The sequence below is a fragment of the Bubalus kerabau genome, chromosome 1 (assembly GCF_029407905.1).
Source record: "Bubalus kerabau isolate K-KA32 ecotype Philippines breed swamp buffalo chromosome 1, PCC_UOA_SB_1v2, whole genome shotgun sequence".
Classification (NCBI taxonomy): Eukaryota; Metazoa; Chordata; class Mammalia; order Artiodactyla; family Bovidae; genus Bubalus; species Bubalus kerabau.
In genome coordinates this window covers 136,161,098-136,188,404 of record NC_073624.1, presented here as the reverse complement: position 1 = coordinate 136,188,404, position 27,307 = coordinate 136,161,098, and positions in this window count along the sequence as shown.

Genomic DNA, 27,307 nt, shown 5'->3' with positions numbered 1-27,307 from the left:
ACAACGCACGCTCTCTTTCTATGTGTGTGTGTGTGTGTATGTGTGTGTATAAAATCAGTAAATCCATTTGGTTTAAGGTGTTATTTAAGGCCTATGTTTCCTTATTAATTTTCTGTTTGAATATGTCCACTGACATAAATGGGGTGTTAAAGACCTATCTACTGTTACTGTGTTACTGTCAATTTCTTCTTTTATGTCTGTTAATATTTGCCTTATATATTGAGGTGCTGCCATGTTGGGTGCATTTTCATTCTTGATGAAAGTGAAAGAGGAGCGTGAAAAAGTTGGCTTAAAGCTCAACATCAGAAAACTAAGATCATGGCATCCAGTCCCATCACTTCATGGCAGATAGATGGAGAAACAGTGCAAACCATAGCTGACTTTATTTTTTTGGGCTCCAAAATCACTGCAGATGATGACTGCAGCCATGAAATTAAGACTCTTACTCCTTGGAAGGAAAGTTATGACCAACCAAGACAGCATATTAAAAAGCAGAGACATTACTTTGCCAACAAAGTTCCATCTATACGAAGCTATGGTTTTCCCAGTAGTCATGTATGGATGTGAGAGTTGGACTATAAAGAAAGCTGAGCGCTGAAGAATTGATGCTTTTGAACTGTGGTGTTGGAGAAGACTCTTGAGAGTCCCTTGGATTGCAAGGAGATCCAACCAGTCCATCCTAAAGGAGATCAGTTCTGGGTGTTCATTGGAAGGACTGATGTTGAAACTGAAACTCCAATACTTGGGTCACCTCATGCGAAGAGCTGACTCATTTGATAAGACCCTGATGTTGGGAAAGATTGAGGGCAGGAGGAGAAGGGGACAACAGAGGATGAAATGGTTGGATGACATCACCGACTCATTCGAGATGAGTTTGAGTAAACTCCGGGTGTTGGACAGGGACGCCTGGCGTGCTGCAGTCCATGGGATCGCAAAGAGTTGGACAGGACTGAGTGACTGAACTGAACTGATGTTGGGTGCATCTATTCATAGCTGTTATATCTTGTGGATTGATCCCTTCATCATTATGTAGTGTCTTTGTCTCTTGTAACAGTCTTGAAGTCTATTTTGCTTGAATCAAATATTGCTGTCTGGCTTACTTTCGACTTCTGTTGCATGGAATACCTTTTTCCATCCCCTCACTTTCATTTAGTATGTGTCTCTAGATCTGAAGTGAGTGTTTTGTAGGTAGCATATTTATGGGTCTTGTTTTTGTATCCATTCAGCCACTCTATTTTTTGGTTGGAGCATTTTGTCTATTTGCATTTATTTAATTACCAATATGTATGTATATATTGCCATTTTGTTAATTGTTTTGGATTTGTTTTTATAGGTATTTTCCCCTTTTGTTCTCTTCTTGTGATTTGAGACTTTCTTTAATGTTGTGGTCAGATTCAGTTTTCTTTCTTGTTTGTATATATATTATAGATTTTTGGCTTGTGGTTACCATGGTGTGTTTGTTCAGCAGTCTGTGTGTGCTTTTTAAGTTGCTGATCTCTTAATTGCAAATGCATTAAAAAAAAACCCCTGCATTTGTACTCTTCTACACATGCTTATTATGTTTTAGTATCATATTTTACATTAATTGTTTTATGTACCACTTAATTGCTTATTGTGGATACAGATGATTATATTACTTCTGTCATTTAACTTCCCTGTTAGCTTTTTATGTGGTTAATTCCATACCATTACTATATGTTTCCCTTTATCAGTGAGCTTTTTCATTTCATAATTTTTCTTATTTCTAGATAACGGTCTTTTTTTGCCCAAAGAATTTCCTTTGATATTTGTTGTAAAGCTGGTTTGGTGGTGCTGAATTCTTTTAGCTTTTGCTTATCTGTAAAGCTTTTGATTTCTCCACCAAAACTGAATGAGAACCTTGCTAAGTAGAGTGGTCTTGGTTATAGGATTTTTCACTTTCCTCACTTTAAAAATATCATGCCATTCCTTCAGTTTCTACTGAAAGATCAGCTGATAGACTTTTGAGAGTTCTCTTGTATGTTATTTGTTACTTTCCCTTGGTGCTTTTAATATTCTCTTTTTGTTTTTAATTTTAATCATTTTTGATTATGGTGTGTTTTGGTGTGTTCTCTGGATTTACCCTTTCAAGGACTCTGTGCTTCCTGGACTTGGGTGACTGTTCCTTTCCCAGATTAGGGAAATTTTCAGCTGTTATCACTTCAAATATTTTTTTAGGCCCCTTCTCACTCTCTTTTCTCCTCCTGGGACCCCTGTGTTGCAAATAATAGAGTACTTGATGTTGTTCCAGAGGTCTCTTAAACTGACCTCATTTCTTTTCCTTTTTTCTGTTAGCAGGCCATGTATTCCACTACTCTGTCTTCCAGATCACTAATCTATTCTTCTGTATCATTTAGTCTGCCATTTATTCCTTTTGGTATATTTATCATTTCACTTATTATTGTTTGATAATTTTTCATTTTTATATTTTCTAACTCTTTTAAAAGTTAATTTTATTTACTTATTGGCTGTGCCGGGTCTTTGTTGTGGTGCACAGGCTCTTCTTTGCTCTGCACAGGCTTTCTCCAGTTGCAGGGAGTGGCCACTCTCTAGTTGTGGTGTGCAGGCTTCTCATTGCAGCGGCTTCTCTCTTGTTGTGGAGCAGGGGCTCGAGGGCACGCAGGCTTCAGTAGTTGGTGGTTCACAGGCTCTATAGCATGGCTCAGTAGTTTTGGCAAGCTTAGTTGCCCTGTGGCCTGTGGGATCTTAATTCACAGACCAAAGATTAAACCCATGTCTGCTGCATTAGCTTGTGGATTCTTAACCACAGGACCACTAGGGAAGTCCCTGTGTCTTCTATCTCTTTATTAAAAAACCACCACAATATTATAAAGTAATTAGTCTCTAATTAAATAAAAAAAACACACCAAACTTCTTGCTCTGTGTATCCATTCTCCCCCTGAGTTCTTTGATTTTTTGTGTGATCATTCCTGTGAACTCTTTGTGAGATAGATTGCCTGTCTCCACCTCACTTAGTTGTTCTGGGATTTTGTCTTGTTCCTTCATCTGAAACATTCCTCTGCCACTTCCATTTTTGTCTAAGTTATTGTTTTTATGTTTATGATAGGTTGGTTATATTTCTCAACTTTGGATAAGTGGCCTTATGTAGATGTGCTACACCTCCTAGAAGTGCACTCCCCTCTTGTCACCCAAACTGTATGGTTTAGGTGTTCCCCTTAAGAGAGCTGTGTGGGTCCTTCTGTTGTGACAGGCTCTGTGGGTGGTCCAGGAGGCTTGGTTGTCCTCCAGTGTGGTTGGTTGCAAGATGCTGCCTTATGTGGATGCTGCTGACTGCTGTTTAGTGGAGCCTGGTATAAGGCAACTGGCTGCAGAACTCTAGGCGGTCCTGAAGCTAGTGCTGACTCAGTGATGGGCAAAGTCAGGGTCCCAAAGACTCTGGGGCCATTGCCCACCTACTGGCAGGTGGAGCCGAATTCTGGGATTAGTGCCAGACCGTTGGCTGGAAGAGCTGCTTCCTGAAGTTATGCTGCAGGGTTCAGGGATCCCAGAGCTTGTTTCAGATCATTGGCTTTGAGGAAGGGGCAGTTTCGGACACAGTTGGGTATGGGATCCAGGGTGTACCGAAGGCTGTACTGGCCTGCTAGTGGGCATAGCCAGGGTCCAGCTGGTCCCAGGGTAGGATCTAGCTTGCTGTTTGCAGGCTTAGTCTGTAGGCTGTGGGATCATAGTTTTCTGCTTCTGGTGTTTGCCTTCTGGTGGGTCAGGCTGGTCTAGAGGCCTGTGTAAACTTCCTAGTGGGAAGGGCCAGTGCCTGCCCACTGAGGGGTAGAGCTGGGTCTTGGCCCTCTGGTGGGCAGGGCCATGTCTAGGGGCATGTCTAGAGGTGGCTGTGGGCTCAGGAAAACTTTAAGTAGCCTGTCTGCTGGTGGGTGGGATTGGTCCCCTCTCGGTTGTTTGGCCTGAGGCATCCCAACACTGGTACCTACAGGCTGTTGGGTGTGACTCGCTCTTGGCATTAACGAGCCAAGATGGCAGCCACCAGCATCAGTGTTCATGTGTTTGAATATTTCCCAATATGTGTGCCACCAATGTGTATGTCCCTAGGGTGAGCTGCAGCCACCCCCTGCTCCTCCTCGAGACTCTCCAAGACCAGGGGGTAGGTTTGGCTCATGCTCCTATCAAATTACACTTTTACCTTTAGTCCTAGTGGGCGTGGGAGTTTCTGTGTGCCCTTTAATAAGAGTGCATACAGAGCACTCAATTGCACTCCTGCAATTGAGCCCTGCTGGCCTTCAAAGCCAGATGGTCTTGGGGGTCTTCCAAGTCCTGGACCCCTTGGCTGGGCAGCCTGACATGGGGCTCAGAACTCTCGCTCCTGTGTGAAAACCTCTGCAATACAATTACTCTCCAGTTTGTGGTTCACCCACCCAGCAGGTATTGGAGTTGATTATATCACGAGTTCTGTCTTCCTCCCTTTGGTTCATTCTTTATGTTTTTAGTTGTAGAAGATCTGTTCTGATAGATTCCAGTCTTTTTCATCACTGGTTGTTCTGTAGATGTGATTTTTGGTATGCTTGTGAGAAGAGGTGAGCTCAGGGTCTTTCTACTCTGCCATAATGGGTACTCTCTCTGGTGTGCTCAGCTGCTCAGTCATGTCTTTACAACCCCAGAAACTGTAGCCCACCAGGTTCCTCTGTCGATGGGATTTTCCTGGCAAGAGTATTGGAGAGGGTTGCCAGTTCCTCCTTCAAGGGATCTTCCCAACCCAGGGATTGAACCCATGTCTACTGCATTAGCAGGCAGATTCTTTACCACTGTGCCATCTGGGAAGTCCTGTCTCAGGCTCATATATGTAAATGAGTGTAATATCATCTTTGTGTATTGATCTTTTTATCATTGTGTAGGGTCCTTTTTTCTTTAAGGCATTTGTTTTAAAGTCTTTTTTGTCTGATATGAATATTTCTGCTCCTGCTTTCTTGTTTCCATTTGCATGAGATGTCTTTTTCCATCCCTTCACTTTCAATCTGTGCATGTCTTTTGCCCCGAAGTAGGTCTCTTGTAGTCAGTATATTCTAGGTTTTTGTTTAATTATCCAGTCTGCCTTTCTGTGTCTTCTGATGGGAACATTTAGTCTGTTAGCATTTAAAGTAATTGTTGATATGTTTTTATTGCCATGTTAGACCTCATTATCCAGTTGATTCTGTATTTTTCTTTTTCCTTTTATGGTTTGATGGCTTTCTTTATTATTCCTGAGTTCTTTTCTTACTGGTTTTTGTCAGTCTGTTTTATGTCTTTGAAATGTGGTTACCTTGGTTTTCAAGTATGTTATCCCATGACTATATTTATTTGCTATAGATGAAAAATCATGTACACTCAAACACATTCTAAAAGATCTCCATTTTTCTTACTTTTTTCTTCCCATTTTGATTCTGATGTCCTATTTTATTGGAGAAGGCAATGGCACCCCACTCCAGTACTCTTGCCTAGAAAATCCCATGGACGGAGGAGCCTGGTGGGCTGCAGTCCATGGGGTCACTGAGGGTCGGACATGACTGAGTGACTTCACTTTCACTTTTCACTTTCATGCATTGGAGAAGGAAATGGCAACCCACTCCAGTGTTCTTGCCTGGAGAATCCCAGGGACAAGGGAGCCTGGTGGGCTGCCATCTATGGGGTCGCACAGAGTTGGACACGACTGAAGCAACTTAGCAGCAGCAGCAGTCCTATTTTATATCTTACTGTATATCCTTTTTTCTGTTTATTGTAGTTATAATTGATTTCACAGAATTTTTTGATTTTTTTAAATTTATGAACTGGGTTATTTAAGTGCTCTTGAGTTCTTTTATATATTTGCCTTTCCTATTGTGATTTTCCCCTTTCTTATACATTCTTGCTTTTCTATTTAGAAAAGACCTTTTAATTTCCTTATAAGATAGGTCTATTATTGCTGTATTCTTTTAGTTTTTTCTTGTCTGAGAAATTCTTTCTCTCGTATTCTAAATGATCTTGCTTGGTAGAGGATCCTAGGTTGCAGGTTTTTCCCTTTCAGAACTGTGAATATATCTTGCCACTCCCTTCTGGCCTGCAGAGTTTTCTGTAGAGAAATTAGCTGATAGCCTTATAGGGCCTCCCTGTAATTGCCTCTTTCTTTCCATCTTTCTGCCTTTAGAATCCTCTTTTAACTTTGGCCATTTTAAGTGATGTGTCTTGGTGTGTGTCTGTTTGGGACCCTCTTTGCTTCCCGTACCTGGATATCTGCTTCCTTCTTTAGCTTTGGGAGGTTTCAGCCATAATTTCTTCAAATACATTTTTATCCCCATTTTCTTTTTATTCTTCTTCTGGAATTCCTATTATGTGTAGGTTAGCATGCTTTATATTACCCTGTAGATCTCATGTGTTGCTTCCATTTTTTTTTTTGTTTGTTTCTTTCCCGACTGTTCTGATTGACCGACTTCTGTCACTCTGTCTTTTAAATCACTTATTCTGCATTGTTTAGTTTGCTATTTATTGCCTTAGGCTGGGTTTTTATCTTGGCAGTTAAGTTGTCTAATTTTGATTGATCCTTCTTTATGGTTTCTAGTTCCTTGTTACAGTGATCTGCACTTCTGCCAATCATCATTCTTAGTTACTTTAGCATTAAAAAATACTTAATTTTGGCTGTACTGGGTCTTCATTGCTGTGTGTAGGTTTTCTCTAGTTGGGGCAGGTAGGGACTACTCTTCAGTTGGGATGTGTGGGCTTCTTCCTGTGGTGGTTCATTTGTTGCGGAGCGTGGGCTCTAGGGCATGAGTGTTTCAGTACTTGCAGCATGCAGGCTTTAGAGTACAGGCTCAGAAGTTGTGGAACATGGGCTTAGCTGCCCCTCGGCATGTGAAATCTTCCAGGAGCAGGGATTGAACTTATGTTCCCTACACTGGCAGGTAGATTCTTAATCACTGCATGTGTGTGCCAGGAGCCGGCATATTGCATATTGAGTGCATATTGCATATTGAGTGCATATTGCATATTGAGTGCAGCACTTTCCACAGCATCATCTTTCAGGATCTGGAATAGCTCAACTGGAATTCTATCACTGCCGGGAGCCAGCGTGAGGAACTCCGCCCATGACAAAGGTCATGAGGAAGGAGGCTCAGCATACGCAAAGGCGGGATTGAGCCTCAGGAGTCCCCCTGGAAATTCTCGAGCATCTACCCCCCAAGCCAGAGTCTGCCTACTTTCTGCTTTGTGCTTTCACCTACACCTCTGACTTTACAGGGGGCTGTCCCCCACTACCTCTCTCTGAAAAAAGAGTTAGCTTACAGCTCCAGTTAATAATTCCTGGGTGTGACAGTGTTTCAACCTAAAAACTCCTTTGGAAATCCTCTAGCCTGCCTGAATAGGTTTTTCCGGCCACATGTGATTGTTCAGAGCCTCCCAACTGTGAGAGGCAGGAGATGTTCTAAACTGCCTAAACACAGATTCCTTTGAGTAGTTAAAAGATTGATTAGAAATTGTATTGGTGAAGGGTTTTTCACTTGTTGGGCCAATGTTTGCTGCTAAGTCTCCATACTCCTTACCTACTGTGTCCTTGGCAGTGTATTGATTGATATAATGGGTGTATAGAAATGTAAAATGCAGCTTTGTCCAATGCTTTTTTGGAGGCTGGTGCCTGACTTTGGAATAATCACCTTTAGAGAAAAATAAGTTTCTTAAAATGTTAACAGGCCTCCGGGCCAGAAGATGATGTCAATCACCTGAACTTTTGCATATGATAAGTTTGAAAGCCTGGCTTCAATTAGGACCAGGAACTGCTGTCCTTGCATGACTCCACCCCTTCCCCCATTATCCTCTATGCATAACTTAAGGTATAAAAACTACTTTGGAAAATAAAGTGCGGGCCTTGTTCACTGAAACTTGGTCTCCCCATGTCACTCTCTCTCCCAAATTCTGGCTGAGTCTCCATCTGGAGCGCGGAACCCACCATGCTTGCTAATTATGCCTGGGCTTCTAAGATCTGACCGGGGAGGCCTCAGTGTCTCCTCTCCTTCGGGAGAACGGAAGGATGCCTGCGGCCTACGTTAAGTGGTGCAAACTTCTTGTCTTGAAGTTTTATTGGTCTCCCGCGTAAACCAAGCTACTCAGCCTCTTTTCTCCACTGAATTTCCTCACTGAGCTATCCTTATTTCAGCCTCTTTTCTCCACTGAATTTCCTCACTGAGCTATCCTTATTCTATTACTCTTTATATCCTTAATTAAAGTTTAATTAAGCAGTTGTTTCCTGACCCTCGCCTATGCCGTCTCTCCTTCGAATACCCTGGATCAGCTGGGGCTGGACCCCGGCATGTGTGTTCAATTGTATACATCGTGTCTGACTCTTTGTAACCCTATGAACTGTAGCCCACCAGGCTGCTCTGTCCATGGGTTTCTCTAGGTAAGAATACTGAAGTGGGTTGCCATGCCCTCCTCCAGGGGATCTTCTAACCCTGGGATCTAACCCATATCTCCTGCATCTCTTGTGTTGCGAGTGGACTCTTTATTCACTGAGCCATACTGGACAACCAGAAAAGTCCTCCTTTAGCATTTTGATTACTTCACCACTTTTTTGGACTTTGGGTCTGATAGACTGGCAAGATCTATTTAATTCTTTCAGAGGATTTCTCTTGTTCTTTTTTTTTTTTTTTTCTTTTGTGGCACTGCATGACTTGTGGGATCTTAGTTCTCTGACCGGGGATTGAGCCCAGGCCCCAGCAGTGAAAGTTCCAAGTCCTAACCACTGGACCACTGGGAAATTCCCTCTCTTGTTCTTTTAAATGGGAGTAGTTTATGTACTTTTAAACTTTGCTTACATTTCTTTGGCTCTGTGAATTTAGGAGAAGTAGTTATCTACTGTGGTTTTGAAAGGCTGTTTATATGTTGGAGTGTCTCTGTGTAGGCTGTGTTGAGTCCAGTATTTTTGGTGTGCGAGGTGTATTTGGTATGGATACCTGCCACTTCTTTTCCCAGGGTGTGCTGGCAATTGTCCCCTTGATTAAGGGAGTATGTTTGGTGTCTTGGTGACCAGAGCCTGCACCGGATGTGGGCTTAGGCCTCCCTTTGGCTTTGTGGTTGTCACAGCCTGGTGGGGGCAGGGTCTGCTCCCCTTTCGTTGGCTTAGAGACTCCCAGGTTTGATTCCAAACTGCAATGTGAAGTAGGTGGGGCTGGAATCCTCCCTCTAGGCGAGGAGTTCCTCCCTAGGAGCTGTCCACTGAAACATGCGATTCTGTGACACTACCCGTAACCAGAGGGCACACCCACAGAATCACACTTGTCTCTGCTGTGGGAGCACCGATAATTGGCTCATGCACCAGCTCCTCCTGATTTCAGCATGTGCATGCTTTCAAAGCCCAAGCTAAAGTCTGCCAAGGTTATGAGCTCTTCAAGCTCACTGAAGCTGTCCCCCGTTTTGGGAGCACCAGCGGTCTGCTCAGATGTCAGTGTGTGCATGCTCCTAAGATCTGGCACGGCCAGAGCTGTGAGCATGACAGTGAGTCTTCTATGATTGACCTGTGACCCACCCTTCACATTGACATTGGGGCTTCTGTGGTGGACCAGGGCTCCATCGCATGTGCACCCCAGTTGCAGCCTGGTCCACACTCCAGGCCCTCTGAACTGTCTCTGCACAGCCAAACCAAGTTCTCTCCTGTTGTCTGTGCACTGAAGCCTAAGTTTCATCACCAAGCTGCTTTGCACCAGTGGGTGTGCATCTCGGGCTGGCAAGTGCAGCAAGGTGGCGGCCGTTAGTGCTGGCACCTCTCTATCCTGCTTGGCAGCAAACCAGCCCATGCACACTCCTCTCTGGCCGATTCCAGGCCCCTGCAGCTCCATCCCAGCTACCAGAGGAGGCTCCTAGGGTGAATCTTTCCTCTTTCACAGCTCTTTCCCAGTGTGTAGGTTGTGTTTTGATTTCCTTGTTTTTTTTTTTTTTTTCCTTTAGTCCTATCTGGTCATGTGGGGCTCTTTCTTGCAGCTTTTGTTGTTCAAGATCTTCTTCCAGCTTTCAGTTGGTAATCTGTGAGAATTGTTGTAGATGTAAGTTTTTCCCCACTCTGCTCAGCTTGCAGGATCTTAGTTCCACACCCTCTGTGGTGGAAGCACAGAGTCTTAACTGCTGGACCACAAGGGAAGTCCCTGTAAAGGTATTTTTGATGTATTGTGGGGTGAGGTAAGCGCCACATCCTTCTACTCTACCATCTTGATTTCCTAAAACTCCTTCTTTAAAGCTGATGCCATAGTATTGAACTCTATGCTCACAGGGCAGTGAGTGAGTGTTTTGTTCAATTGTGAATCACTACAGTTAACCTTTGCAAATATGTTGACAAGGATTAAGTGACAATCAGTTACTTTTGTGCTCAAGACAGGAGTGATTCAAGTTCTGGCAATGATTGTGCATCCCTTGGGACAACATGGCCAGAGTTATCTGTATGTCTATAGGCCTGTTGCACTGGATGACCAGAAAGGAAAGTTTATGAGACAGTGAAGTACGAGGCTGATTGTACCAGAGATTTGTTCCTTTATTGCTTTTCTTCAGGAGACTACCTGCCCTGAACAGTTCATCTCTGGTCAGATACAAAAGGAGTAATTAAAGAAAGGGAGCTAGCATTTGACCTCAATGCCTGAAACATTACCACAGGTCCACAGAAACTGCTTGCCTTCTCTGTCGAAGGGTTTTCTAGATTTATCAAAATTTCCACACAAAAATTCAGAAATGACTAAAAAACATACTGCAGTCCAGTGTCTGGTAATGGGGAAGCAAGCCTCTCATATAGGAAATGGGAGCCTATCAAAATGGGAATCAGGTACATAATAATCTCCTGACCTAGAAGTGACTGTAGCATATATCCACTAAAAGGTAACTGTAAATGAGTATTTGGAGAAGGCAATGGCACCCCACTCCAGTACTCTTGCCTGGAAAATCCCATGGGCGGAGGAGCCTGGTAGGCTGCAGTCCATAGGGTCGCTAAGAGTCAGACACAACAGAGCGACTTCCCTTTCACTTTTCATTTTCATGCTTTGGAGAAGGAAATGGCAACCCACTCCAGTGTTCTTGCCTGGAGAATCTCAGGGACGGGGGAGCCTGGTGGGCTCCCGTCTACGGGGTCGCACAGAGTTGGACACGACTGAAGTGACTTAGCAGCAATGGCACCCCACTCCGGTACTCTTGCTTGTGAAATCCCATGGGCGGAGGAGCCTGGTAGGCTGCCATCCATGGGGTTGTGAAGAGTAGGACAGGACTGAGCAACTTCACTTTCACTTTTCACTTTCATGCATTGGAGAAGGAAATGGCAACCCCCTCCAGTATGCTTGCCTGGAGAATCCCAGGGGTGGGAGCCTGGTGGGCTGCCGTCTACGGGGTTGCACAGAATCGGACATGACTGATGTGACTTAGCAGCAGCAGCAGCAGCAGCGAGTATTTCTCAGGCAGCATAGGATTTTAATTACTGTTATCTGAGTTTAGTGAATTTTTTACAGGGACACTTACCAATGCATTGTGTGCTATAAAACAGTATTGCTTTGAGGACATGAGAGAGACTGAGAAACATTCCTCAGGCATTGGCCACAGGAAAGATGAGGCAAAAAGAGCAAAAGACAGCAAATGAAAGAAAGAGGAGAGGCAGAGACAGACAGATAATGAGAGGTAGAAAAACAAAGACAGACAAAAACTGGTAGAATGAGACAATCGGAGACAAAAGCCAAACAGAGAAAGTGGCAAAATTGATGGGAAGAAGAAGATAGAGAGAGGGTGTGGCCACAAGCTCACTCTGACTTTCAGAAAGCAACCATTTCTCCTAAGTCATGGGTATTTGTATACCATCAAGACGGCTAAAGGGGAAGTGATTATTTTCTTTGATAGCAGATTATGTATTTTCTGAAATTCTGTACTCTTATTAATAGATAAAAGCATTATTATTCTTTACATACATACACTACTATCTTTGAATCAGATATTTCCATTGGGGATAAATGGGCCATTTTGGGTTTTCACTAGTGTGTTCCCTTGTTTGACCAATTGTGCATCATTGCAAAAAGTCTTTGAAAATATATTCCTAAGCACTGATGGGTTCCCTGTTTGTGCTTAGGATTTGTTTCAAAATCAGTAAAGAAGAAATCTTAAGGCAGAGCCCTTTGGTGTCCATGAAAACCCCAATAAGAGAAGGGCAATTGCATCATCATCAAAAGCCTCAGATTTGGACTCAAAGAAAGTACCCCGCATTTCCAAATGCATTGCCTCAGAGGATCTCCTGGAGACAGAATCACCTCTGAATATGAATGATAAATGTGTGGCAAAGAATGCTTAGGAGAGAAACCAATGATAATTTAATTCTTGCCCTGTTAGAGCTCCAGATATGAGCATCATGCCCCTGGTTGTAGGGTGCAATGATGCATGGCCAGGAAGTTTTTTACTCTTGTCCCGAAGCTGCCAAGAAGTCAGAATTTCTCTCTTCCACCACCTTGGCAGTTTTATCCTAGGGCTCCTGAGCTAGGGTTGTTGAGTGGGTACTTTTGAGCACTCAGTGGGGAGAAGGGTGGTGAGGAAAAAATATGTATGTATATACATATATGTGTATAAGATAAATTATATAAATGATACTATATATTATATGTAAATGATGCTGTATTACATGTAAATGTACTATATACTTTAATACATACTGTATATAAATGTAATATATACTATATGTAAATGATACTATATTTCATGCATCCTACGCACTGTATGTGCACTTGGCCTAAGTTTCTTCTCTTTTTAAATTTATTTTCCTTCAGAATGCTTCCCAAAGGGATCAGGAGAAAGCGGACATTCATCTTTCTGTCTCAAACAGGTATCCCTGTGCAAGTTTTCAAGAAGAACCAGTTTCCTGGTATTGCAACTAGGGAAGAATTGGCTTGTCAAACAGGAATTTCAGATTCTCAAGTCTAGGTAAGTTCTCAGTGGGAGCAACATGATTTGTCCCATGTGAAGGGTTATTAAACCCTGGGGTAATACTGGATACATGTAGGCTTTAGGGGGGTTATCCTGCTGATTGAAGGCAAAGCTATGGGTTTTAGAGTCCTGGCATTGCAAGTGAGAGTCCTTCCAAGGCAAGAATTCCCAAATCATATTGGCAGCAGTGCATACACATGTGCAGAATGGCAGGACAAAAGCGGGAGGAGGAGGCGTTGCTCTCTGTAGTCAGTACCTTAAATGCTGTTGAAGCTCAACAGTGCTGTTACATTGCCTGAGAAGTGTCTTGGTTATCAAAGTGGGAGCACTGAACTGTGTGTGGCAGCATGTTGTCTGCATTGTGTTTTGGGTTTTCAAGGTCATTGAACTTGTGCAGAGCCTGCTCTCTTAAAGGGATTTGTTGTTCAGTTGCTCAGTGTGCAACTCTTTGCAACCCGACAGCAGCACTCCAGGCTTCCCTGTCCTTCACCATCTCCTAGTGCTTGCTCAAACTCATGTCCATTGAGTCGGTGATGTCATCCAACCATCTCATCCTCTGTCGCCTCTTCTTTTTGTTTTAAATTAACTAATTAATTTTAATTGGAGGCTAATTACTTTACAATATTGTAGTGTTTTTTGCCATACATTGACATGAATCAGCCATGGGTGTACATGTTTTCCTCATCCTGAACACCCCCTTCCACCTCCCTCCCCATCCTATCCCTCAGGGTCATCCCAGTGCACCAGCCCTGAGCACCCTGCATCAAAACTGGACTGGCGATCTGTTTCACATATGATAATATACATATTTCAGTGCTATTCTCTCAAATCATCCCACCCTTGCCTTCTCCCACAGAGTCCAAAAGACTGTTCTTTACATCTGTGTCTCTTGCTGTCTTGCATATAGGGTCATCATTACCATCTTTTTAAATTCCATATATATGCGTTAGTATACTGTATTGGTGTTTTTCTTTCTGACTTACTTCACTCTGTATAATAGGCTTCAGTTTCATCTACCTCATTAGAACTGATTCAAATGCATTCTTTTTAATGGCCGAGTAATATTCCATTGTGTATATGTACCACAGCTTTCTTATCCATTCGTCTGCCTATGGACATCTGTAAACAGTGCTGCGATGAACATTAGGGTACACGTGTTTTTTTCAATTCTGGTTTCCTCCGTGTGTATGCCCAGCAGTGGGATTGCTGGGTCATATGGCAGTTCTATTTCCAGTTTTTAAAGGAATCTCCACACTGTTCTCCATAGTGGCTGTACTAGTTTGCATTCCCACCAACAGTGTAAGAGGGTTCCCTTTTCTCCACACCCTCTCCAGCATTTATTGTTTGTAGACTTTTTGATAGCAGCCATTTTAACTGGCGTGAGATGGTTACCTCATTGTGGTTTTGATTTGCATTTCTCTGATAATGAGTGATATTGAACATCTTTTCATGTGTTTGTTAGCCATCTGTATGTCTTCTTCGGAGAAATACAAAGAAGAAATGACTGTTTACTTCTTTGGCCAATTTTTTGATTGGGTCGTTTATTTTTCTGGAATTGAGCTGCATGAGCTGCTTGTTTATTTTTGAGATTAATTCTTTGTCAGTTGCTTTGTTTCCTGTTATTTTCTCCCATTCTGAAGGCTGTCTTTTCACCTTTACTTATAGTTTTCTTCTTTGTGAAAAAGCTTTTAAGTTTAATTAAGTCCCATTTGTTTATTTTTTATTTTATTTCCATTACTCTGGGAGGTGGGTCATAGAGGATCCTGCTGTGATCTGCGCCTTCTCCTGCCATCAGTCTTTCCCAGGATCAGGGTCTTTTTTACTGAGTCGGCTCTTTGCATCAGATGGCAAAAGTATTGGAGCTTCAGCTTCAGTCCTTCCAATGAATATTCAGGACTGATTTCCTTTAGGATTGACTGGTTTGATCTAGTTGTATTCTAAGGGCCTCTCAAGAGTCTTCTCCAACAGCACAGTTCAAAAGCATCAGTTTTTCAGGGCTCAGTCTTCTTTTTGAGGGGGGATCACTACAGATTGTTGGCTCTTTTATTTTTGTTTCCTTTGACACTGGTGGCGGCACCTCAGCATTCATCTAGTAGTGACTGCCTTACTGCACTCGCTCTTAAGTTTTAATAATTTTTCTTTGGGGTTTCAATATAATCATACCATACACAATAACAAATTTTATCTTCTGTTTTGCTTTTTTGGGGTTTTTTGTTTTTTTTTTTTTTTGCTTAACATGTTAGCTAGAATTTCCAGAGATGCAGAGTAATGATGGTGATTCTGGAACTTACCACCAGTTTCTAGCTTCAGTGCAAAGATCTCTAATGTCTCAAGAGTTACATGCAATGCTCATTAGTAGGATGACCTACTAATTTAATATTTCTAACTTTTCAAAATGTACAAGACGTTTTTAGAGATGCTTTCGATAGCCTACTTCTCTTTTAAAAAACTGTTAAAATATATATGAGTAATCTTTCATTTTTCAACAAATTCTCCAAGTATACAGAGGACTAGCCATGCCTGCAGGATCAGTTACAAGTCAAGGAAGAAATCTGGCCTTATTTAATGAACAGTCTTCTTTTTGGTCCAACTATTACATCCATACATGACTATTGGAAAAACCATAGCTTTGACTAAATAGACCATTGTAGGTAATGTCTGCTTTTTAATATGCTGTATAGGTTTGTTTTAGGTTTTCTTTCAAAGAGCAAGTATTTTTTAATTTCATGGCTGCAGTCACCATCTGCAGTAATTTTGGAGCCCACCAAAAGTAAAGTCTGTCACTGTTTCCATTGTTCGCCCATCTATTTGCCATGAAGTGATGGGACCGGATACCATGATCTTAGTTTTGTCAGTGTTGAGTTTTAAGCCAGCTTTTTCACTCTCCTTTTTCACTTTCACTAAGAGCCTCTTTAGTTCCTCTTTGCTTTCTGCCATAAGGGTAGTTTCATCTGCATATCTGAGGTTATTGATATTTCTCCCGGCAATCTTGATTCCAGCTTGTGCTTCATCCAGCCTGGCATTTCTCATGATGTACTCTGCATAGAAGTTAAATAAGCAGGGTGACAGTATGTAACCTTGATGTACTCCTTTCCCAATTTGGAACCAGTCAGTTGTTCCATGTCCAGTGCTAACTGTTGCTTCTTGACCTGCATACATGTTTCCCAGGAGGTAAGTAGGGTGGTCCAGTATCCCATCTATTTTAGAATTTTCCAGTTTGCTGTGATCCACACAGTCAAAGGTTTTAGTGCAATCAGTGAAGCAGAAGTAGATGTTTATCTGGAATTCTCTTGCTTTTTTCTGTGATCAAATTGTTGGCAATTTGATCTCTGGTTCCTTTGCCTTTTCTAAACCCAGCTTGAACATCTGAATGTTCATAGTTTACTTACTGTTGAAGCCTGGCTTGGAGAATTTTGAGCATTACTTTACTAGCATGTGAGATGAGTGCAATTGTGTGGTAGTTTGAGCATTCTTTGGCATTACCTTTCTTTGGGATTGGAATGAAAACTGACCTTTTCCAGTCCTGTGGCCACTGCTGAGTTTTCCAAATTTGCTGGCATATTGAGTGCAGCACTTTCACGGTATCATCTTTTAGGATTTGAAATAGCTCAACTGGAATTCTATCACCTCCACTAGCTTTGTTCATAGTGATGCTTCCTAAGGCTTACTTGACCTCACATTCCAGGATGTCTGGCTCTAAATGAGTGATCACACCATCATGGTTATCTGGGTCATAAAGATCTCTTTTGTGTAGTTCTTAAAGGGATACCTTAATGATTTGGAGTCTTTCCTATTATCCTCAGTTGAAAGGAGGGACTATTGCCCCTAGATGAGAACTGTTGTACTCTGTACATTATTGACATAGTGTTTTTGAGAATCAAGAGTCAAGAAGCAGGTCCATGGGCATATGGAGACAGTCTCTGAAAGACTCACATTTGAATCAGGACCTATATCTGTGCTTCAAGTGGCTTACATCTGTTCACCATGGATTGGGAGGAACCTCAACCTAATTAGCAGAGCCTCTTTATTGATTTATTCTAGAAAGTTGGGGGCTGAATCTAGACCCAGGTGATTTTCATCTGGACTCGATACCTGCTGGGTCCTGGACCTCTGTCCACAAGAGATGGGCTGGTGAACATACTTAGTGGACATGGGGACTGGATCCATGTATTTTAACTTATGCCAAACCAGGAAAGGCATTGGATCAAGGAAAGGTGATTTTTCATTTGGACCCTAGGCACTGACAAACGCAGGAATGTTTGGAGCAATGCTGAGAACCTTGAGCCTAGTGTGTAAGAAAGTGAAGGTGAATCTCTGGCTATTCCCTAGAGGACTCCTAAGGGGGCTGATCTGAAGGCATCCATTTTCAGAAGAGAGGGCAGTACAGGTGCTGGGCAGTGTGTGAAGGGCCTGACATTCTGGCCAGTCAGTGGGGGAATCTGCTGGAAGCCAGGTGTCTGGTGTTGACCTGATGTGCCCGTCATTTCCAAGGACCAGTTTGCAGATCTAGATCAAATTCCCCTGATTAGGCCTAACCAAAAATGCCCTTTGCCTGACAGACTGGGTCAAATTGATTTGGAATATGTTACTTCTGATGTGCATACCTCCCTTCTTCCCTAGATGTGGTTTTGGAACCGAAGAGCTTGGCACCTGGAGCAGAGCAGAGGTGGGCCTGTGAAGGTCCTGGCACGTGCATATGTGCTCAGCTGTGTCCAGCTCTTTGTGACCCCATTGACTACAGCCCGCCAGGCTCCTCAGTCTATGGAATTTTTCAGGCAGGAATACTGGAGTGGGTTGCCATTTCCTGCTCCAGGGGATCTCTTCATTCCAGTGATCAAACTCAAGTCTCCTGTGTCTCCTGCATGGGCAGGTGGATTCTTTACCACTGAGCCACTTGAGAAGCCCAAAGTTCTTGGCAGAAGGCCCCAATGCCAGGCTAGATCTGACTGTTCTTGGAAACAAAAGCCCACAGTAGCTCTCATCAATTACCTCCTGCCAATTTGCTTTAGAGCATCCAATCTTTTGCCACAGCAGCTCCTTTTTTCTTCCCCATGTTGTTCCTTGTGTGCCCTCTGCGGGCTGGTCATTGAAGTCCATGGTGGTGCAGCCTACCCAAGCTGTGCAGGGAAGAGAAAACTCTAAACCTCTGGGAACAGTTCCAAGTCACTCCTCAGTAGGACCAAATCTGGGAGTGGGTCTCCACCTACTCACACAGCTCTCTGGCCTCCATCCCAAGGAACATACCAGGAGAGCAACTTGCAGACTGGCTTGAAAGCACTCCCTCTCCAAGACTCTCCTCAGCCTGACCTTGATAGTCCTCAGCCACACTTGCAGGATTTGGCTTGGCCACGCTTATCCCAAGCCACAGAACAGGGGACCCAAGTTGTAATCTCTAGATGGGAGTCTTGGGAAAGAAAGATTCTGCAGCCTGCACATGCTGAGCCTCATGTCTGGCAGTGGCAGGCACTCTCAAGTGAAAAAGTCGTCCCCTTTGCTGGACCAACACCAGCACTCAGCACTTGGAAGCTTATCAAGCCTTTTAGATGAACTCTTGTCAGCCAAAGACATTTAAGAAAAGGTACAACCCTTCCTGAATGTGGATCCATGGGAACAGAAGCCACCAGAAACTCCAGAAGCAGCCCTCAGCAAAGAACAATTTCAGGCTCTTATTGACATGCTGCGAAGCTGACTAAGGTCTCAGACTTAGGAGGAAGAAAGAAACTTTCTCCTGACCCTCTTTCAGACCTTCTTTCTTGGGATACAGGACCATCTTGATAGAAAAAAAGGAATAAGCAACACTTAGTGTTTGGGAAACACACGTAGGCAAGAAGACCCATCCTTGACTTGAAAGCCTGAAAGGCTTGTTTCCCCTTTGTCCTGTTGCCTCCTTGAGTGTTTCCCAGCTCCACCTGGATTCTGAGGAAGCTTGGACACCAGGAGAGGCAGCCTTCCTGAAGTTTTAGTGAAATCTCACGTTGTAATGACAAATGTGGCCCAACTCTTCTGTCTGCACCATCCCTGAACCGGAACCACAACAAGAAGGTGAGATATAAGGAGGAGTTGTTCACATGTGTTACTTTTCTGGCAAGATTGGAAGGCACATCTGAAGTGTGCTTGGTGTATAGAAGAGGAGGGAATGTGCTGTGACTTGAACATTCAGGTCTAGGAATGTGAGCTCTTTTCATGGTGGTGAATGTCAGATCTGGCAACTGGAAGCAACTTAAGCCTCTAACTAGTAATGAGTGTTTCAGAGCTTCAGTCCTTAATACACTGGAGACTTCGCATATTATTTTCCCCTGGAGCATCTTCAATATAAAAAAAAAATGGCAGGAGAAGGTACAATAACATCTCCAACCCATTACTCTGGAAAGGCTGGGAACCTCACTTTCCTTCGCTTTAGCATTTTTGAATGTATGGGCCTGCATACGTACCTGGAATTTTTCATTATGGATTTAAAAAAAAAGTCTGTATTCTGACTCTTTGTGGTCTTCCTTCAACAGCCCCTGCTCCCTTCCTTTGAAAAGGATACATAGGATTTTCAAGTTGTATATGACATTCCATTGATTCCACAAGTGTATCTTTGAATTCACTGTGACGTCTTTGTTGTGCTTTGGTTCATTCATACTACTGTGTCCCATCTTTCCAGTTCTCCTTATTGGTAATTACATATACATCTACCTCTATTTTCATTTGACAGGAAGACTGTTACGGTGGCTACACATGGTGGGATAGTGCCTCTGGAAAAGAGTCTGAGTGTGGTAGCCTCATGACAAATGGGGCTTGAGATTTGGAATGGGACTCCTTGTGGAAAGGATTGTGTATTTCAATATAGTGGGAGGAAGACTACATCAAGTGTGGCTAGAAACACTCAGATCCTTTGTTGGCAGGACTTCTCTAGGCTGTAGATAGAGCAAAGGGCTATTGTTTAACCCCTTTTGGGTCCAGTGATGACCACATAGTCATATGATGGCCTGTGCAGAAGTATATCTGCATGTTCTTGGGATACCCTGGGTGCTGTGCATATCAAAGCCTCTGCTCTGGGACTTCGCTGGTGGTCCAGTGGTTGGGATTGCATGCTTCCACTGCAGGGAGCCTGGATTTGATCCCTGGTTGGGGAACTAAGATCCCATGAGCTGCATGGTGAAGCCAAAATATAAAAGCCCCTGCTCTGACAAGCAACCTACCACTTGAGTTGTCCAGTTGGGAGGTGGTGGAGGTCTGGCAGCCAGTGCTTTAGCAAGAGAAGCAATCTAATCAGAAGTTTCAGGAAAGTTTATCAACAAAAACGTCCACCTTCTTGAGGCAAGACTGTCCTGATCCACAAGATGGTCTCATCACTTCCCAATCTCTGGCACCTGAGGACGAAGGACTAGAATCTGGATGTCTTCAAGACATTCCCCTGAGACTTGAAGACAGCTTCTGGTCCCATTGGCAGCCATCCACAGGTACCACCTGATAACCATCTTTAGAGTGGGCAGAAAATCAAACACACAAAAAAAGGATAGCAGCTAGAATGACCATTTGGCCTCTGGAGCCATGATTAAGACATAGATCCTGGACCAGCTTGGGGGTTTTATGCTTTCGCAAATGCTATAGTTGAGGCCCTCCTTCTGCAAAGAAAGTTACTGTGCTCATGCTTGAAGCTTTCTACTCAAGTAACTCCTTGTGCTGTAAGTAAATAAGTCCTAGATGCATTTGAGGGTGGAGAGCAACCTACTGTTTGGGAAGAGTCATGTGCTTCCACAGAACATATGTTTAGTTAAAATAATGGTGTTTTGCCAATGGTGTTTTTGTTGGGCATTCTGCCAGATGTACAGCAAAACAAGCACACTCACATCAGCATTATTTTAACTAATTAACTTTAATTAAGAGCCGGTGCAATTATTTGCATTCCAAATTCTAAATAGTCTTAATTTTCTTCATCTTAGTCCATATTTTTGAGTTTCATAAACCTGAGTGGCAAAAGAATATACTAAAGTTGGTAATATGTATGTGTTTTAATTTTTGAATCGCCAGGAGTTCAAACTGAATTGAAATGTTGGCATGGTAGTATTTTTCATCCAAATCATTCCTTTCAAACACAGCTGTGTCGTCGATCATCTGAGTTGCTGCATCCCCCTTTTCTTTTTAAACACACAATTTAAAAAATATTAGTTGTCACTTCAGGTCTGTATTTTGTTTTCATCTTGGTATAACGAGGTCTGTCTTGGATGCTGTGGGGCTATCATGGTACTTCCCACCTTATTTGAATTGTCTTTTTCTTCTCACAAGTTGTTGAGTCACACCCTTCTTTTCTGCACTTGTGGTTTTCTGATACTCCCAGACCAGAGAAGGAATAACCAGCTACAGATGGTGAGTTTCTCTTTGCTTCAAGTATTAAAGTTATATCTTGTTTCCCTTTAGGGGGATATTGTCAGAGAACATTGTTTTATAGATTATGTTGTATTTGTATGGGATGGGCTATTCTTAGCCACACATTCAGTGCTGTGTTGGGCATGTGTTGTTGGAATTCATGGAGAGAATATGACCCAGGTCGACCTGGGAGATGAACCTAGGTAACTGAATCACCTCACCCATCCCCCCAGCCTTGTGCTTGAAATGTGCATTCTGCTTGATTTCCCCAAGAGGTAAGCTTAACAAGGACACACTTTTGAGACAGCAAGGTGTTGTTGGCACCTGTGGACAGTATAGCTGACTGAACTGTTAAGGCTTCTATTTAATGTTTTTAAAGATTCTGGCATACAGGTGGGAAATCATCTTGTGGCTGCCCAAGATGAGCCCCAGAAGTAAATTCCTTTGCTTGTTAAACATCTACCTACCTATCTAGTGTGGTTTTCCAATTTCTTCAATCTCTGTGGCATGTGAGTAACGGGGTGGGTTTCACTTTACACACAGGAAGCTCCTGAGTAGTTGAGATCCAAGAGCATGATTGGGTAGACCCTGGCCTTACTCATTCACCCATAGTATTCCAAGTATCATGATCACACCCTCAAATGAAATGATTTAGAAATAGAATGCAGTGGGTTTCTGAAGATGCCAAGGGAAATGTGTAGTGTACACAGGGAAGTTAGGCTGTTCGTTTTGGAAAGAGCATACCTGAACCTAATCCCGAGGAACCCAGAGTCACAGATTGCAACTGGAAGCAAACTGTTTGATTATGTGAAAATTAGAGAGTCCTGAAACAAAATTTAGGTGAAAGGATGATAGCAGCTTCAGAAATATCTGATACTTCTGGTACTTAAGGCCTCTGAACTTGTTTTTCATTTAATTAACACTTGCCTCACGGGATTCCTTCAAGGTCATACATTTTGGATGAGAGTTTATGGTAGGAAGCGGTTGAAATAGATAGGAGTGGGGCATCTTGTGCTTCCAGAAACTGAACAATTGGCCAGCAGTTTCTGTGTGATCCAGGTAGTTCCCCCAACATGGATTCATCAGCTCATCAAGCGATAAGTTTGCATCAGCATCTGGGCTTTGTTGTTGGATCATTTAAATGACTTGATACAAAGTATAAGTGACCACTAAGATTGCAGTGACAGGCTTTATTGGGCTGTGTTTCTGGAATAAATTGGGTGAAAAGATTGAGAGTGGCTTGGGCATTTTCTTGAGACAGAAAATGAAGTTGGTAGCCCTGTTGCCCATCAAATGCTTCTCTATCAAAAGTCTTAATTAAAGTTGGCACTGTAAATGTACAGAATGGCACATAAATTTTCAAATATCTTTACTTTAGTTGATAAAAATATATGTTTTCCAGGAGACCACGTTTGGAATTTTGAATTGGTTTGGTTCTTTTTTGTTTTTATTGTTTCGTTTTCAGTTTTAAGTGGTTAATTTCTGTTGAGTTGATGGAAATAATTAAGAAACAATTCTCAGTAAGAATAGAAGAGAGTTTATTTTTGCCAAACTGAAAACTAGACCCCAGAAGACACAAGTTCCAGATTCACTTGAATTGTCCTCCCCTGGATTACAAAATGGAGGAGGCTTATCAAGGCAAAATCTGCAGCGTTGTACTTAGTTCCATGAGTTATTTCTAAAGAGTTACCATTGGAGCTGGCAAGAAATAAGGGTGGTATAAGTATTGTATTGTAAGTAAGTATTGGTTGAGGTCTGAAACCCTTCCTACTCACAGAGGGAGACCTTGAGACTGTAAGTTTGCAGCTGGCAGCTGCTAGCAGTCCTCTTCTTCTTCTTTTTTTTTGAAGGGCTAGTTTGTGTCCTGGAGTTTGATACAGTTCAGGAAATTCAGGATCTCAGCGATACAGGAACATGTGTGGAACCACAACCATCATGGGCATCTGGCTCCAGTTGGAATGCCTGAAACACAGATCTATACTTTTTCATAACAAAGAACAAACATCAAATATGATGGAGTATGTCACTTCAAAGTTTGAAATGAGAAAGATTAGCATGTACACAGCTAGTCAGCATGACCTCGCTATCTTCAAAGGGAAACTCATCCTCCAAGGAGTACCAGCCTGGGCATCATCAGAAGGGGGACGTTTGTCCTTATCTTGAAAGTAGGTATTGAAAACAATATAATAAAGGGAGTCTGTGTTTTTGTAATAGTTCAAGCAGATGTGCAATGTACATATGACAGGCCATAAGAGAAGTTTTTCTGATTAGCACAAGTATAAGGACTTTCCCATGAGTCAGTTGGAGAAGGAAATGGCAGCTCACTCCAGTGTTCTTTCCTGGAGAATCCTGTGGACAGAGGAGCCTAGTGGTCTACGGTCCATGGGGTCTGCAGAGAATCAGACATGACTGAGCAACTAACATGTATCAGTATGTGAAAAATTCTTCCATCAATTTAGTGATAACCTGTTTTTCTATGGCTTTGCATTTCATTTGCATGTAATTCTGTGGATTGTTTCTTAACGGTTGGTAGATCCCAACAGTGTTGACTCTCATTTTTTCTGATAGGCATATGTCAAGCTCCCAGTGTCCCATTCAGTTAAAAATGGAATGTAATCTCTGGACTTAGAAGTTTCCCACTTGACATAAAGACAGCAGCTAGGCTGGCACCATTGTTTTGCATCTGTATGGAATCTGCTCCCCCCAAGACTTTTCCCCTTTTCTGTTCAGCAGGCTGACTCCCAGGAGGACTGTGAAGAAGGAGGCTTGTGTGGAAGCCATATCAAAAGTACACTCTGTAAGCAGTGCTTCAAAAGAACCCCTACCCTGGTAAAACTACCAGAGAGCAACTGGCCTGAGAACTTGGCATTCTAGAAAACAGAATTCAGGTAAACTTGAATGTTTTTATTCATTCTCTGTCCACATCCAGAAGCAGTCTGGGCTAAGAAATCTGGAGTCAGTCTTTTAGGTCTGGAAATTTGCTTATAAGTGTTAGCCTTATGGTGTCATGCAATGTGAAGAATTAAGTAAAAACAACCAACACGTGAAAGTGACGTACTAGGAAAAGGGTCTGAGATGAGAGTTTTCTCATAGGTTGAATGCCCAATATGCAGTCTGCTACAGGGACTTGAGTTTTGAGGGCACGCTAGAGAGAGGTGCTTCTCTTCAGGTGCTTGAGACAACAGCGACTCCAGTCTTGGCAACGGTTGTTCATCCCTTGGGAAAGCACGACCAGAGTGAGCTGAGTGGCTACAGGCCCATTCCAGAGCATGGTGAGAAAGAAAAGTCCATGAAACAATGAAACACGAGGCTTGGTTGCGCCATGGAGTTTGGTCCTTTATTGCTTGCCTTCAGAGAACTGCCCGTGCTGAAGACTTCCTCTCTGGTCAGGCAGGAAAGGAGTAATTAAAGAAAAGAGCATTTGAGCACAAGGCCTGGGACGTTACAGCATATCAGTAAAGATTGACTGTCTTTCCCCAGAAATTTTTTCTTCATTTATCAAATTATCCACACATAACATTCAGAAATGACTGGAAAAATGAACACATATTGTTCTTTGGTCTTCAGTAGTGAGGAAGCAAGGATATTGTTTCACTATTGAAGTCAGTGGCACACATTTCAAAGATGGGGATTGGGTACATCAGAGTGTCCTGACCTTAGAAGGGACGGTGGCCTGTATCCACTAAGATGTAACTAACTGTAGATGAATATTTCCCAGGCAGCATGAGGTTTTAATTATTTTTATCTGGGTTTAGTGAATTTTTGACAGGGGCACTTGCCCCAATGTCTTGTGTGTTATGAAACAGTACTGCCTGAGGTGACTGAAGAGAGACAGAGAAACATTATTCAGGCATAAGTGGGGCAAAAACCCAAAACAGAACAAGGAAGAATAAGAGGAGACAGAAATGGAGACTGAAGTTGAAAGAGAGGAAGACAGACAGAGACAGGTAGAAAGAGGGAGTAGAGATGGAGACAAAAAGTCTGATACAGCAACTGGCTGGTTTGATGGTAAGAGAAATCAAGGGAGAGAGGGTTTGCTTGTGAACTCATTCTGACTGTGGGAAAGCACACATTGTCTCCACCGTCACAGGTCTCGACCTTGGATACCAAGAGAAAGACTAAAGAAAAAATTATTATTTTCATTGATGCAGATTGTGTATTTTCTGAAATTCTGTTCTCTTATTCTAAGATGAAAGTATTCTTTGGATAGTTATATAAAGTATATATTATTAATATCCATGGATATAATACAGATCTCAGACCTTTGAATCATTACTATTTCCATTGGGGGCAGATAGGCCATACTGGGTTTTCACTAGTTTCCTGGCTTGTTTGTTCTGTTGTAAATCACTGCAGTAGATCTTGGAAATAGGTAAGCTTGATAAGCTGTAGCTTAAATGAGAGTTAGATCATGACCCTTCTCTAGTTTTAGCTGAGGAACTGGCAGTGTTGCATATTCTGGCTCTTGAACCTGAGTGGGAGCTATGGCTTGAACTTGCTCTGGTGCTATAGTGGGCAGTAGAGACTCTAGGTCTCGAGATGTTTTCAGAGCTTGTTCTGGAGTTGGTGCTATGGCTCCACGAAGAGAAAATATCAATAGGACTGCTTTTCCACATGTCTCAGGAAACTTCTCACTGCCAATAATTGAAGTTTCAGTCCAAGATGCCATCTACCACCAGGCAGTCCTCCCAGACTACAGTCCAGGGGAAGAGTGATCTGAGCCTCATCATTGCTCCTGGTCCAGTTCCAGCCTTGGGAGGCTCTGCTCTGTGTGGCCCAGCCCCTTTCTCTCCCCATTTGCCCCCATCACCCACCCTGAGTCCTCCTCACTATCCCCCTCTGCCTCAGTGGGCTCCAGGTGCTCAGGCTGTGTGTGCCAGGTCTGAGTCAGGTATGCTGAGTTCTATGTAATCCAGTAGCATCTTCAGGGAGGGAAATTATGGGGCTGGTGGAAGTCCTCAGGGTAAAGGTGCCCAGGACGGAAAGATGAACCTGGAGGTTGTTATGCAGGCAGCAGAGTCAGAGGCCAGGCATTTCCTTCCACACGGCTCTCCCAGGACAGCACTGGTTGTGATGTCTAGGGTGACTATCTGACTCCAAACTAGAATGGAAGCCCTGGAGGGCAGGACTGCTGTCTGCTTGATACATTAAATGTTGGGTGTTCCTAGAAAAGCACCTGCCTCTAGTGAGCCTTCTTCTATATTTGAAGAGTGAGACCAACCAGCCCCATCATATGCATCTGAGTGGCCTGCAGTCCCACTGCTCGCTTCCAGTGGTCCTCGCTCTTATTCACCCAGGACACAGAACCCTTACTGGAATCACAAATCACCTTTTAAAATGGGAAAACAGCTCAGCTCAAATCCACAAGGACAGTGGCAAATGAGGTAGAGATTTCCTCAAGGGGAATAAATAAATGATCAATTAGCACAACCGCAGACCTTTCCATGGGGCCAGGTCCCTAGAAAGCACTTTCCGAGAAGGACCCACGTGGTCTCCACAATCACCTCACGGGGCTGGTCCTCCCTTTACCCTAGTGTGTAGAGGATCAAACAGGCTCAGAGAGGTGAAGTGACATTCCAAAACCTCTCAGCTAGGAGGTGGCTGAGTCCCCAGTGTCCCACGGGGGGCACAGTGCTCACCTTGTAAAGAGAAGGTCCAGTACCTGCTGGAGGCTGGCAGAAGCCCTGTAGATGCCCAGGAATGTGGGGAGATAGGAGGGGTCCCTGCCCAGGAAGGCAGGCACCAGGTTCCCCATCAGCGTCTCCATCCTGCCTCCCTGGATACTCCATACCATGCAGGTCTCATTCCTGTCCTCTGTGGACACATATTCACAGCAGAGACATCTGGAATGGCCTACTCTACAATATTTCAAAGAAGCTTAATTTAGGCCTGCTTCTGGGAACCACTCTGATCCGTAGCATGGTAACTGGAAAGACCTTATCCTAAATTAGTCTCTTGAAATATTATAGCAGTGCTCCTTTGTAAGGTATAATTCATTTTTTCTTTTTGGTTTTTCGTTTTGATTGTGGTCTCT